Consider the following 13,542-nt stretch of genomic DNA (forward strand, 5'->3'; position numbering starts at 1 on the left):
AACATAAAACCAACTGTGTAAGAAATGTAAAGCTAATTGTACATTATTATCTCATAAAGGATGAAGTAACTTCACAAAATCATAGTGAGATGTATAATACCACTCAGAACAACTGACATTAAAAATATTAATTAAGTAGAGAAAAGAAGAAAAGAGGTGTTTCATAATATACGAGAAAACAAAGTAAACTATGCGAAACACGGAAAACGATAGACGCTATACGACATGATATAGAAATAATTTAAAACGATATCTAGCTGTATGTGAAATATTACTTACCTGAAGAAAACAGATATTGAAAACTTGGAAAAAAATCCCTGTCCCCGTCGCGCCAAACATGCTCGCCCTCCCAGCCGTGGGGGCGTTATAAAGTTACGGTCAATCCCACTATTCGTTGGTAAAAGAGTAGCCCAAGAGTTGGCGGTGGGTAGTGATGACTAGCTGCCTTCTCTCTAGTCTTACACTGCTAAATTAGGGACGGCTAGCACAGATAGCCCTCGAGCAACTTTGTGCGAAATTCCAAAACAAACAAACGATAATTAATAAATATATTTAAATTATGTAGAATATATTGTTCAAATCGGAAGCGCTAACACAATGTAAAAAAACAACAATATAAAATCACCAACTTTCTTTTGTAATAAAATAAATAAGCACAAGTGTTATTTGAATAAAATTTGCAAAATACTTTGAATGATGAAAATAAAAACTACAAAATAGAAAATAATAATTATTAATAGTTTTGATGTACAATACAACATTACAATTCAAAATTAAAATATTTTACAGTTCAGTGATGAACTGGTCGATCTCTAGTAAGATCACTTTTATTCTTACCCAAAGGTGTTCTTAATAGGGAGAGTACAACAAAAAACATTACAAGTTACATTTCAATATTCCATCAGTTTTTTGTTTGTTTTTGTGAAATTCCACAGACGAGTGATTGAGAAACTGCTTTGGAAAACCTATCGAATGGAAGAATGGTTAAATTCTATGAAAACACTTGGGTGCAGAAATATATGCCATTCTACTAGAAGTTGATGTATCTAGCACGAGCTATTTTACTTTTGAAAATTAACGACAAAAAGCACTGAGCTACACAGTATTCCCAAACAATAGAAAAACGAAAATTGATTTTACATATATACAAAATTGTTACAGCATCTTGTGCACAAAAGGATATAAAAGTCAAGTCATATATCGCAAAAGTTTGACAGCTATTTCTAATTCGAAAGAGCAGAGAGAGAGAACAGCCAACTAGCAGCACGCTTTAGAGGAATTGACTTTATTAGCTACAATTACCCCAACAACAAAAAGTATGGAGCGTGTTCAGCTGATACTTTGAAGCAACTGATGAAATCCACTAAATTAACTGCTATTTCACTGCAAAAGCTCCTTTCTAATGCTGGTTGCAGTGTATTTTACAATTTTTGGAATGCGTTTCTTTGCATATGGTAATGTATTCCAAACTTCCTTGTTTCACGGCTCTCTTAGTGTCTCAGGAATTTTTTAACGGCGTCCTTAGGCGAAAAGAAGAACCTAACACTTCCGTTTATTAAGTAGTTAGATCCAAACAACTTAATACTTAATAAGTATTTATGTCTTAACAATTTAGAAGCCGTTTGAAAGAATGATATACGTTAATTGAAAGTAAAAATAATATTTTTATTTCATTTTTAAATAACCACAACTACGCCTGTGGTCACTGCAGAACTTCTCAAACCTTGGAATCAGATTGGACACTGCCACCCTAATTTCCTGTTCCGCATTGATTTTTGTTTTGCGCGGTACTTGCTTTTTATCACAGCAGATACCACATCCTCACACATATGCTTAGATACCATATCATCACACAGTTTTTTTTTTAAAAAACCTCGCCTTTTGTGGCTGCGTTTTGTATAAAGTTCATCACTTTCAACACACGTTTCAGGGCTAGATTCAGTGAAAGGCTCAGGTGCTTTGATGCAAGGGCTTCCCTATGGATTATGCAGTAGGTTCACAATGCATCAAGAGCTTTGCTTTGTATGAGTGCCTGCAGTTTTCTATAACAGCCGAGCATAGAGCGACCACCATCGGTACAGATACCAACGCACTTAGTCCAGTCTAAATTGTTTTGCACATAAAAGTGTCAAGGATCTCAAACAAGTCTTGAGCCTTTGTACCTGCAGTGATACTTTTACAAAAGAGAAGGTCTTCCACAGTTTTGTCACCATCCACAAACCGTGTGTAGCAAATCAAATGAGCATCCTTGTTACTATCCATCACCTCATTTAGCTGTAACCTGAATTCCTTCCCTTTCATTTTTTCAATTAGCTGATCGTTGAGTTCTTTGACCATGTGTTGGATTCTACGACTGATAGTATTGTTGGATAAAGGCACCTTTGAAAGCAGATTCACCAACCATAATGTTCACCATATCCATTGCAGCCGGTAGAAATCAGTTCTTCTGCGATGGTGTAAGGCTTTTCACATTTTGTGACCCTATATGCCACCTTGTAGAATGGTAGCAAAGCATTGCTTGGTATTGACGCTTGCTTAAAAAATGTACCTTTTTCTTCTTTCAATTCTTTTAACTTTTTGGTAAAATAATCACAAGATTTACTAGCCATGTTAAGATGATTGGTCTCTAAGTGGCGTTTTAGTTTACTCGGAAGCATGTACTCTGGAGTCAAAACTGTAAGACATAATACACATAATAACTTCACGATTGACATCTACCGAAGTAAAACCAAAATCTAGATAACTATCGTCATATTTCCGATACTTCACAACTTTTCCACTGGCCTGTGGTTCGCCATCCTTTTCTTCACTCCCACATCTCTTAATAATGTTCACAAATCTTTCTATTTTTATGCACAAGGACTAAAAATCAACAAAATAATTCACTGAACTTCGCTACACCTCGCAGACACTTGATCACAACACTCTTCAGTTATATTGATCACTGACGAACCCGGAGAGTCGACAGGCATTTATATACAAAATCTAAGAGAAATTTCGAAAAGTTATTGGCGTAGTCGAAAGTACAAGTAAACAAAAATATGTCTCAAACATTCGAGAACTTCATAGAAAGGAATGTGGCGCGATCTAATGCTAGAACTGTGAACTACTTCGAGCTAGTAGTTTGCGCGGTGTCCGACAGATGTCAATATCGCGGTTTCCCTCGAAAATTTGAAATATCCCGCGGCGCACAGTTTCGAAACCACTAGCATATCCCGAGGGTTAAAAACTTTATTTTCAAAACAGCTTAGGAAGTGTTGCAAATGTTACTTTAAGTGTTCCATGTATATATAAATAATTATCTAAAGGCTAAGTTCCTATCATCCACTGATATGAACGTGACCACTAAAAAGATACACGCTACCATTATAACATTGTCTTTAAACCTCAGCCAAAAGATAGCTAGAACAATTATTTTCCTAAACAAAGTATATTTAAGGTTTTAGTCAAGTTCATAAGATCTGGGCAATGTATCTTTATTCAGAAGATAACGGAAAAAAACACTCCCAATGACAGCAACGGTGACTAATCTAGTGAGGAAAGGACCAAACTATCCCCAGATCACCTACCAAAACGCAAATGCAATATAATCCAGAAGTGTGATAAATTATGTGAAGTGTCGATTTTATTACGTAATTAACATATTACATCCCATTTCAAATTGAAATAGGACATAGACTACAATGAAAAAATGGTTAACTGAATTTTAATTTTTACGTTTAATAAATCTTTATATGAGTTTGGGATGAGCTATTATTAAAAAGAAAGGAATTATAGTTTAACGTTATAAGTTAGATTAACTTGTGTACTTAAGAATGGTTGTACTAGTGACTGAAATATTTGTTCTAAAAATAATTTTCCTTCTTATATATTTTACAACTTATAATAAAATAAAAATAATAGGATGTTGAATGTAGAGAGCTACCGTTTCCCTTTACTAGTTACACAGCAGTTACATGTCTGGCATAACAGGAATAAAACCAGGGAATTTTTAAAATTCTCTAGCACCTGATGTTTACTTATATAATGGTCAGTGACTAAAAATGCATACAAAATTAAAAGGAAGCATCAAGACATTTTCTTTACATACAAATATATTTGACAGATACTTGTCTCTCCACAGATCAGATAGCTAATACCTCATGTTATTGGCAAAAACGTTTTGTGCATGTTCTAAGCCTCTGACACAATTAACGTTAGACTAATTCCATACACGAAGAAGAAAATGGCATCTTCCATGCAGTCTACTCTGAATATTCACATCTCTGGATTTTTCCCTTAGGACTTCCTTTTGTGTTAGAGTGTAATGACTTTAGCTTCTGATGCCATGTGGCATTGAGCTAAACAGCAGATATTAAATTTTTGGGAACCAAAGCATAACAGCATTATATGTGTTATGACCAGTGGTGTTATAATGAGGCAATATTGTACTTGTGTTTCTCATTCATGTTCCTGGATATCAGCATACCTTCCATCTATCTAGTGTTTGATTCAAGCTTATGGAGGGTTGTCACTTTCTGCTGTAAAAAGCAAAGTACTTTAAAGGTCGATGGCAAAATTTGATCACTGTTGTTAATGACAATTGATATTCAACGGATTGTAGTCACTTTTTCCACTGTGAAAGGAATAAGAGTAAATCTTTTACTAAATCCAGGTCTTAATACAATGATACAAAACACAGCATCATATTTCTATGTATAGTCTTGTTTTAGCAACTTTCAGTGACTTTTTAATAATGTGGTACCTAATTCTATTTACCATTAAAACTTGATACATATGTTTATCTTTTGTTGAGTTGTGCTTTGGTTGTAGTCTTCCAATAAACTTCTAATAGTCAATTTAATATTGTGAAATAAGCATGCTACGTAACTAGTTTTGTTTTTTTAAAGTTAATGGATAATGTTAAATTAGAATCAACAACCACTTCCATTTACTAAATAAAATTGTGTAACTTGATTTTTCTGTTCTGTTAAATATGAATCCAATATTCTTTTTGACTGGTTCCAATACTGCACTAAATTACCAAAAAAGAAAAAAAAAAGAATAACAACTGCATAATAAGGAAAAATACAACATGAGGTAATGAAAGAGTTTCATCAGATAAAATTAAGAAATGAAAAGTGTTTATAAAATTTATTAATCAGCAGAAATTATCTTAATAATTTTTACAGATATGAACAAAAGGCAAGAATCACCACAGTTACAAACACAGAGTAGGTATAATGTCAGTTAAGCCTGTAAAGTACTTTAATAAAAGATATTTCATTCACAAAAAACTTCTTTGGCATAACAACCTTAATCCCAATTAGTCTGAAGTACAGTTCAAAAGATAAATGTTTTGCATTAATAACTGTTTTCTGAGCCTCTTTCTGTTTTTATATATATGTATGTATAATTTCTGAAACAAAGATCTTAACAAAACACAATAAACTTTTATTACATCAAATAACATGCACAATAATACAAATACTGATGGATACTGTAAAGTCTGTGGAAAAATGACTGGTCACAGACTCTTGATAATAATGGAGAGCTTCAACAAATGCAAGAGGAACTTGTGGTCAAGAGTCACTATATAAATGTATGTTGATTGACTTGTTGCTTTAGTTTTAAATATGTACTACTTAAAACTATGGCAAATAGCAATTTAAATCAAACATTAAGTAACAAGATGTTCATAGAAGGTACTACTGGATTGATGCACTGTTGAACACACACTGATTGAAGTATTTTTTGTACCATGCAATGAAAAATTATATAACATAAAATATGTTATGCTCTTTTCATGCTTTTTGAATTAGATTATTAATATTGTTACATACAGTTAAATGTTAATAATATTTTGTTTAATTGATCAATAATTTATTAGATATTTTGTTCTCAGAAGTAGTTGTACCTGAAATAAATACAATGTTCATCTACATTTCTAAAACCTTTTTGCAAGACTCGATAAACAAATTCACTGTCAATCTTTGAATTATTTCTTAATTAATGTTAGTTACACAATCCTCAACCAGTGGAAATTCTTGTTATCAGTTAGAAATACAGATATTAAGTTTTAAGTCTCATTTGTTGTCATAATGCTGTTGGTAAACAATATTCATGGTTGCTTCTGGTTTGATCTTGCATCCTCATTTTGATGGTCGAATAAAGTATTATCTAATCCAAGCAGTTCTTCATTATGTGCTTGAATCTTGGTACAAGTTTTGTTATAGAGTGGACAACACTTAGTAGGAACTGAGCCATCTGAAATAAATAATGATAATTATTACCGAGAATATACAAAATAACTATCAGTTTAATATAGTTAAAATAACTGTCTGTTTAATATAGTTAACTAGTTAATTATATAATAAAATGAAAAAGTTTGTTACAAATAAAGTGGGGATACAACTTAAAAATATATATAAATACTGTTTAATGCTCAGGTATTATTTGTTGCTATAAACTTATTCTCTAACCATGTAATTACCACTCAGCAAGGTAATCTCATACTTAAACAATATTAATTGCTAAACTATTAACAAAACAGCTATATATTGTAATGAGATGCCTAAAGCCAAAACTGGTGAAGGTTAAGTATAATCACTTTTTTTTTCACCATAACTGACAGAAAGAATACTTTGTGTTTGTAACAGTGCAATTCTCAATTAGTCTAATAAGATTTGTGTTAAATGGGTACATAACAGCATTTCACTATAATTTTGTTACTAATAAAGCTTCATATCTAAAGTCATTACTTCAGCTTGTGATGACTATTTCAAGGAGTAGAAAATAATAAATCAGTCCTCCTAGATGAGTAAACATGGGAAGTTCCCCAAAGGTTGTCCTGGGATGACACCAATATAACATTAAGTGCATAACTCCTCACACAATATAGGCCATATGAAGACTGTGAAATACTAGAAATATCTGGCCTGTGACAACAGTTCCCCTACTAACTGAACTTGTAATGGAACTGGATGATTTCTTAATTATTCACAAATTCTAGAAAGATTGAAAAAGGTGCCACATTATATATATGAATGAATACTTGAACATTGAGAGCATGGGCTTTAATTTTACTCACTGCACTAATGACAGTGTATAATGACTCATGTACGTAATCACTAAGGCATTTTAGCAGCCAGATGTTGGCAAAGAATGACACAGTGAATGGTTAAAGCATTTGATACTGCTTTTTTTTGAGTAAGCAACATGCCCACCATAGTGATAAGTCAGTGATGGTGCTCCATCAGTTGCACAAGCATGTTAGTAAGTGGAAGTTTCTTCTTTTTGAAGAAGTGCTCAACAGCATAAAATATTGACTCACCTTTAGTATAATATATAATATGCAAGTAATAACTTTTGAAAAGTTCCAAGAAATACTATTTAGCAAAACAGTGCATGCTTTTAGAGGGAAGGTCAGTGCAGTGCATAGCAGAACAACTGCCCTGTAAGCATGTCAAGTTCATACTGACACTCTCTTGACCAGTTCCTCCCCTCTGTGCCACCCCTTGCCTATGACACAGAGATGTATAATTTAAGGTGAACTAACTGAATCAAATATAATTTCACTCTTCATATGATCAGAAATAGAACCGGCACCATTATTTCATGGTCCATACTGAAATAAACATTTCAGAGGTTAGTTACAGATTATGTAATTTAATATAAGAATAAGATTTAGAAGTAATCCATGCTGAAGAACTGTCACCAAACTTTATGAGAACCAAAGAATATGATGAGACTACCTTAATAACTAATATTGAGATGGATTAGCTATTTGAAAAAAAGAAAAAAAAAACAAAGAAAGCTGTAAAAAAATAAGCCATATAAAAAGGCAACTATATGTATGACATGAGAGAAAGCCTAGTAGCAAACAAATTGTAACAGAAATCAATTAGCAATAAGGATCCTCATAATTCTGACTGTGGGGTTATGGAATGTTTAAACACTTAAAGCAGCAGCTTTAATGTAATCATCCATAAAAAAGTGAAGTTTGGTCAACTCACCACTGGATTCACCCTTACCATTCAGCTAGATGTACTGAATTAAATGCTTTCTCTTGGATAGAAATTTTGTTATGCAAGTGGGGACAGATGTAATAAGATTACATTACTCAGTTTGAAATACTTATTATGCCATGCCATACACTCATGGACTAGGCATGCCAGTTATCTTATTCATGATTGTGCTTAGTGTTCTGATTCCTGCACATGCTGCCTGATCCATTAGACTTAAGTTATTTTTGTATGTGAATGTTTTAGTTTCAATTCACTATTCATATTATCTTGAATATTATGATTATATTTTTTCTTTGGTTCATTGGTTGTTTTCTAATTACACTAAAATGTGCTCAATACAGTTTAATTAAATTCTCCATTAACAAACACTTGTATGTAAAGAGTTATTACAGAGCTTGCTTGGATATCTGTGTTATTATATTTATTTTGGTAACACACATCTAATTTTAACATGGTTTTCTTTATTACTTTTTATGTCATTAGAGTTCACCCACATTGTAACTTCCCCAAGTGTTTAATAAAATATATAATTAGAGAGCACTTATAATGCTATCCTGGTACATTCGTAGCTAGTCTGGAAGGTGGGAAGTGGGGAACATGGTTGTTGACAGCATGAGAGTAATTCCATAAGGCTTTTAGTACTTCAGGGGTAATTCTACCTAATTTGTAAAAATAAAATTATTTTTTGGCATATAACATTTATAAAGTCAGTATACAAAAAATAACATTCTATTTCATCTAAAAGAACAATTCAAAGATGGACAAATTTATTTTCAAGGCTTGTTAAATACACACAAATGAAAACTGCAAATTGGTAAATATGATACACACATTTGTTTCTTTTAATCACATTTATCCATAATAATTAAAACATCTAACCTCTACAATCACACGACCATTTAAACAGTGTAATTTCCTCTGTGTTTTGCTCCTTCCTATCAATAACAGCCTGGTCTTTCAATTTGTTGGTAACATCTAAAATCTTAGAACAGAGAATGACTGGTTCAGGAAAACAAGCCAAATCCAGCTGCAGCCTGAAAAACATGGTAATAAATATATAAATACATACACTTTCAAACTCATTAGCAAAAATAATAAGATGGTTAAAGTAAGAGACATCATACAGTTTCATGAAGCAATTTTGGCATGATAACATTAAATTTAAAATAAATTTAAAATTGTGTTAAAAAGATTGTCTATTTCCACAAAATATTTTACTCTTGCTCAGTGTTAAATATCTTAAAATATTGTATGGAATAAGTCTATTACTAAAGAAAATTCTAGGTTAATACCACTGAAATGTCAATATCTCATTAACCTAGCATTACTTGATTCTTGCAGATGGAAGCACCTGTCAGTGAACAGTTTCACTACATTATACATCACTCATTATTACTTTGTCATAAATAAATTGCACATTATATGATATTTATATTAATAAAAACTTACTACTTGGATTTCAAACCACCCTTTCTTCCAAGGCTTTATAAGATAAATGGAATTATGATGTTACATAATAATAAATAAAGTTAAGCTTAATGTTAAGCTGTTGTTGATTTGTTCTTTTGAAAAAGATATATGACTGTGGAAACAAATGACATTTATAATAAAATGCATTTCATTTTTCTGGTGTCACTGACATATATGTAAATTTTTTTTTATATCATGTTTAAATGAACGGCATTTAGGAACCCACATTCTCTTTATTATAGAGGTAAGACCTAAAGTTTGTGCATGTATATTGGCAAACAGGCTTTGAATATCTCAAATTTTTTTTCCCTTTGATAAGAATACTGTGATTCATTGTTTGCAAAATGTGCTTATTTCTTTCTTCAGTAACATATAAAAATATTTATGTAACTTCATTTCAATTTTATTAAATAAGTTATACTGTTTAACTAGCTATAAAACAACTTTAATACAATTAATTATTCACAAACTCGGCTATTTTACTTTGATTCTTTTCTTTACAAGGTAATTCTATTATTTTCAGTTTCTTCCTTTTACATAAATCTAGAAAAAATACCTAATTTTAATGTTCATAAGCATGTTTGATTACAATTCCATAAAACTCCCCCAATCTAAAATAAGTCTCAGAAAAAACTTGTATTGCACTTTGGCAAGGGTAAAATACAATCTTATAAATTTCTACAGCAAACCTCAAAAGTCATAGCAAAATAAAAGTTTAGAATGTGTTAAGATGTGACAAAATAGAACGAAGGTAAAAATTTCACAATGACAAACTAATATTTCCTATACTGTGCTCTTACTTTCTTGAGAAGGGCTGGATATCATGTCCTTTAAATTAATACACATGAATATTACACATTCAAACTTAAATCATTTAGGAAATAAGCTTTTCTCCCTGTGGCTAATCTAGACTTTTTTTTAAATTTTAAAATAGGATTAAATACAAGTTGGATGAAATAAGTAGTGAAACAATTTCTAAATTTACTATTTGTAAAATGATGCAATTTAGTAGGAATAGAGAATATAAATAAAAATATGCAAAAATAACTAAATACACAGAAAATTCCTTGTTTATGGAAAATTGGTCATGTGTTTATCATCAAGATCATATTTTATCCATTCATCATGTATGTTATGTAAATATATATTATCATGCATGATTTAATAATGTTGGTTGGTTGGCATATATTGGTGCAAAACAACTATGATATCTGTGCCAAACAACTGGTAAAAAAGTAAAATTATTAAAATACATAAAAAGCAATCATGTTAAAACACAACAAAGATCAACTTTTGAATTAAAAACTTACAGAGTTAAAACAGCCAATGGCCCTTAAGAATTTAAAAACACAATTGAGGTGGACAGTATCACCTTTACCAATGACACTGTCTAAAATATTGCTGTTGCTCACACTTGTAATGATGGCACTGCAGTCAAACATGGGCTATTGTGATTTGAGTGTCACACAGACCACACATAAATGCATGTCTCATATAAAAAAAAACAATAAGTTCAAAATCTTTGACCAATGCATAGCCTAGCCAGGACAACTTACCCAAACAGACTTCTGTGATTTCAGATCCTTACAGAAACAGGTTTTGATGATGCCAAAAGGAGCGTATAGAAAATTTGATCTGGATAAGCTTCATGAACACAAACAGTACAGATTCTGTGTGCAACCACTTGCTCTAAGTCGACTGCTAACTACAGAAAGACATATTTGGGGATGATTATAAGCCATGATTCCAAGCCTTGAATACAGGACTGTAGTCTGAAGTAAGCATACAGGCCCCTAGACAGGCAAGGGAAGGACAACTGACTGGATTGGGGTGAATAACACATAGAGCAAACAGACTTAGCTGTGATTTCATTGACAAGCTCATTCCAGTAATGGCATTAATCTTTATAATGAAGTGTAACACTCAAGATGGCCCTGAGGGACTTCAAGTTCCTGTGGGGAAGTGTTGAAACCACATGGACTTAGAAAGGCCAGTCCATGAAAAAATGTTTAAGAAAAGTGGGCAAATGGACACACAACTCAGTATGATTGGAGGTCTCGTAAGATGCCATACCTCCACATAGTATCATAAGCTTTCTCAAGGTAAAAAATACAGAAACAAGATGTTGTCATTTGAGAAAGACTTCCCTGATTAACGTTTCAAGTTGATTCAGGTGGTCCACAGTGGAACACTATTTTGAAACCCATATCAGCAATGCTCTGGGCATCAGCAACTTTCTGGCTGTCAGAGAACAAGATCGAAAGGTGAGCAGAAGTATACTGTTCACTGACCTTTCAAATCTTGTCCCATATGACTTAAGAACTGGTAGAAGAAATTGTGCAAAATGTGTATTTAATCTAAGATTCTTTCTAGCTTTGATGTCTGACCTGCCGAGAATGTGCACGGGCCCACTGCAAAGCAATGTGGCTTAAAAGTGTGGGATACCTATGAAAGGTATCCCATGCCTGTTTTTGAGCTTTCTGTGCCATGTGGCAGGCAGGATTCCACTATAGATGAGGATACTGTGGAAAGTGCATGGAGGTTTCAAGAATACACTGAACAGCTACCTGGACAATACAGTCAGTCACTGCTGCCATGCAGTCATCTAACGATGGCTTAGAGATGATCTTAAGATCAAGTTCTGAGAGAGCAGTGAAAGAAGGTTAGTCTGGCTGGTCCAACTTCCATTGAGGCACAGAGGTTGGATGGCAGTGACGATGGCCAGCCTATCTCAAAATCACAAAAAAATAACCACTGTCTCATGGGTTACTGTCAACCCTTCCAAAAAAAGTAAGAGAAAAGTGAAGTGGAGCAGAAAGGGAGATCAATAGCAGTAAAAGACCAACTAGGTGCATGAAAGTAAGTATAGAACAAGTATTGAATAGAGAAAGGTTGTAAATCAAGAGCATACGCTCTATGGAACAATCCCTTCCAATCAATATCAGCACCACCTCAGAGGGGATAATGTCTATTAATATCCCCTAGGATTAAAATGGGAAATGATAAATGCTCAATGAGGGCATCAAGGTCTCACTGGTCATAGATATCTTCAAAAGCCAGGTGGAGAGAACCAACAGTGATGGTAAGACCCAAAGAAACACAGATGGCTATAGCCTCCAAGGGTGTATCAAGTGGCAAAGACAGCATGGTTACATGCTGATTGACTAGCAGTGTTACCCCCCTCCATGCATCTGTTCATCACACAACCTATCATCTCTGTACAAAGAAAACTGGTGAAGGGTGACTGCACTGGCAGATTTCAGAAATATTTCCTGTAAGGAGAGACACACAGGATGGTAAGAATAAATCAAATCCTTAATGTCATCTATATTAAAATGAAAACCCCAACAGTTCCACTGTATCCATTTTTATTTATATGGAGGAGAATGGGGAAGAGAGCTCCTCTATTATCAACATTTTTTTATTATTATTGTTATTATTTATTGGATGGCCTGGGTTAAGTAGGCAGGTCTCTGTCTGTGGACAAAGATTTCAGCAACTGAGGGCATGAAACTTCCCAAAGGCAGAGGAAGTAGACCTTGGCAGTCACTGGAAGAAGTGGTGGGGACAGAGATTCATCAACTCTTTTAACCATGGAGAGCAAAAGACTCGAGTTGTTTTGCAAATGACTCTGCTGGAGGCACAGAGAGATCTGTCTTCCCTCACACTGTGGCAATGGAATGGAGTACAGTAGCATACGTCTGAGATAGAGTGGGGGACAATAACTTCAAGCCTCTGGGTAGGAGATAATTTTTATAGTCTTTAAGCATTGCTCCTCTTTCTTCTCGACCCACTTAGGGAAAGAAATAGAATAAGAGGGGTGTGAACCACTACAGTTAACATAGTGTGGCTCCAGTTTGAACTCGTAGGTATCGTGGTCTTTGTCAACACAATGAACACATGTTAAAGAACGACATCATGATATTTTCGAGTGACCGAACCACTGACTCTGGAAACATCTAAGAGTGTTGGGAATATATGGCCATAACTTAAACTTTAGATAACCTGTTTTGATTGTGGCAGGAGGATGTGGTGATGTAAATGTTAGTATCAGAACATTAGTAGC

General features: G+C 33.4%; 1 protein-coding gene across 2 annotated transcripts in view; it reads right to left on the reverse strand.

The window, feature by feature from the left end:
* Nucleotides 1-5,109: 5,109 nt before the first annotated feature.
* The window catches only part of LOC143256971 (uncharacterized), a 72,489-nt gene continuing 64,056 nt past the window's right edge, over nt 5,110-13,542 (reverse strand). The window contains exons 7-9 of one of the 2 annotated variants that reach the window (XM_076514929.1): nt 8,886-9,040; nt 8,548-8,665; nt 5,110-6,246 (exon numbers count right to left, since the gene is read on the reverse strand). The gene's annotated coding sequence lies outside the window, so the exon portion shown is untranslated. The remainder of the gene's footprint in view (nt 6,247-8,547; nt 8,666-8,885; nt 9,041-13,542) is intronic. The other variant, XM_076514928.1, reaches the window with a different exon arrangement.

Source organism: Tachypleus tridentatus, chromosome 7 (genome assembly GCF_004210375.1).
Source record: "Tachypleus tridentatus isolate NWPU-2018 chromosome 7, ASM421037v1, whole genome shotgun sequence".
NCBI classification, from domain to species: Eukaryota; Metazoa; Arthropoda; class Merostomata; order Xiphosura; family Limulidae; genus Tachypleus; species Tachypleus tridentatus.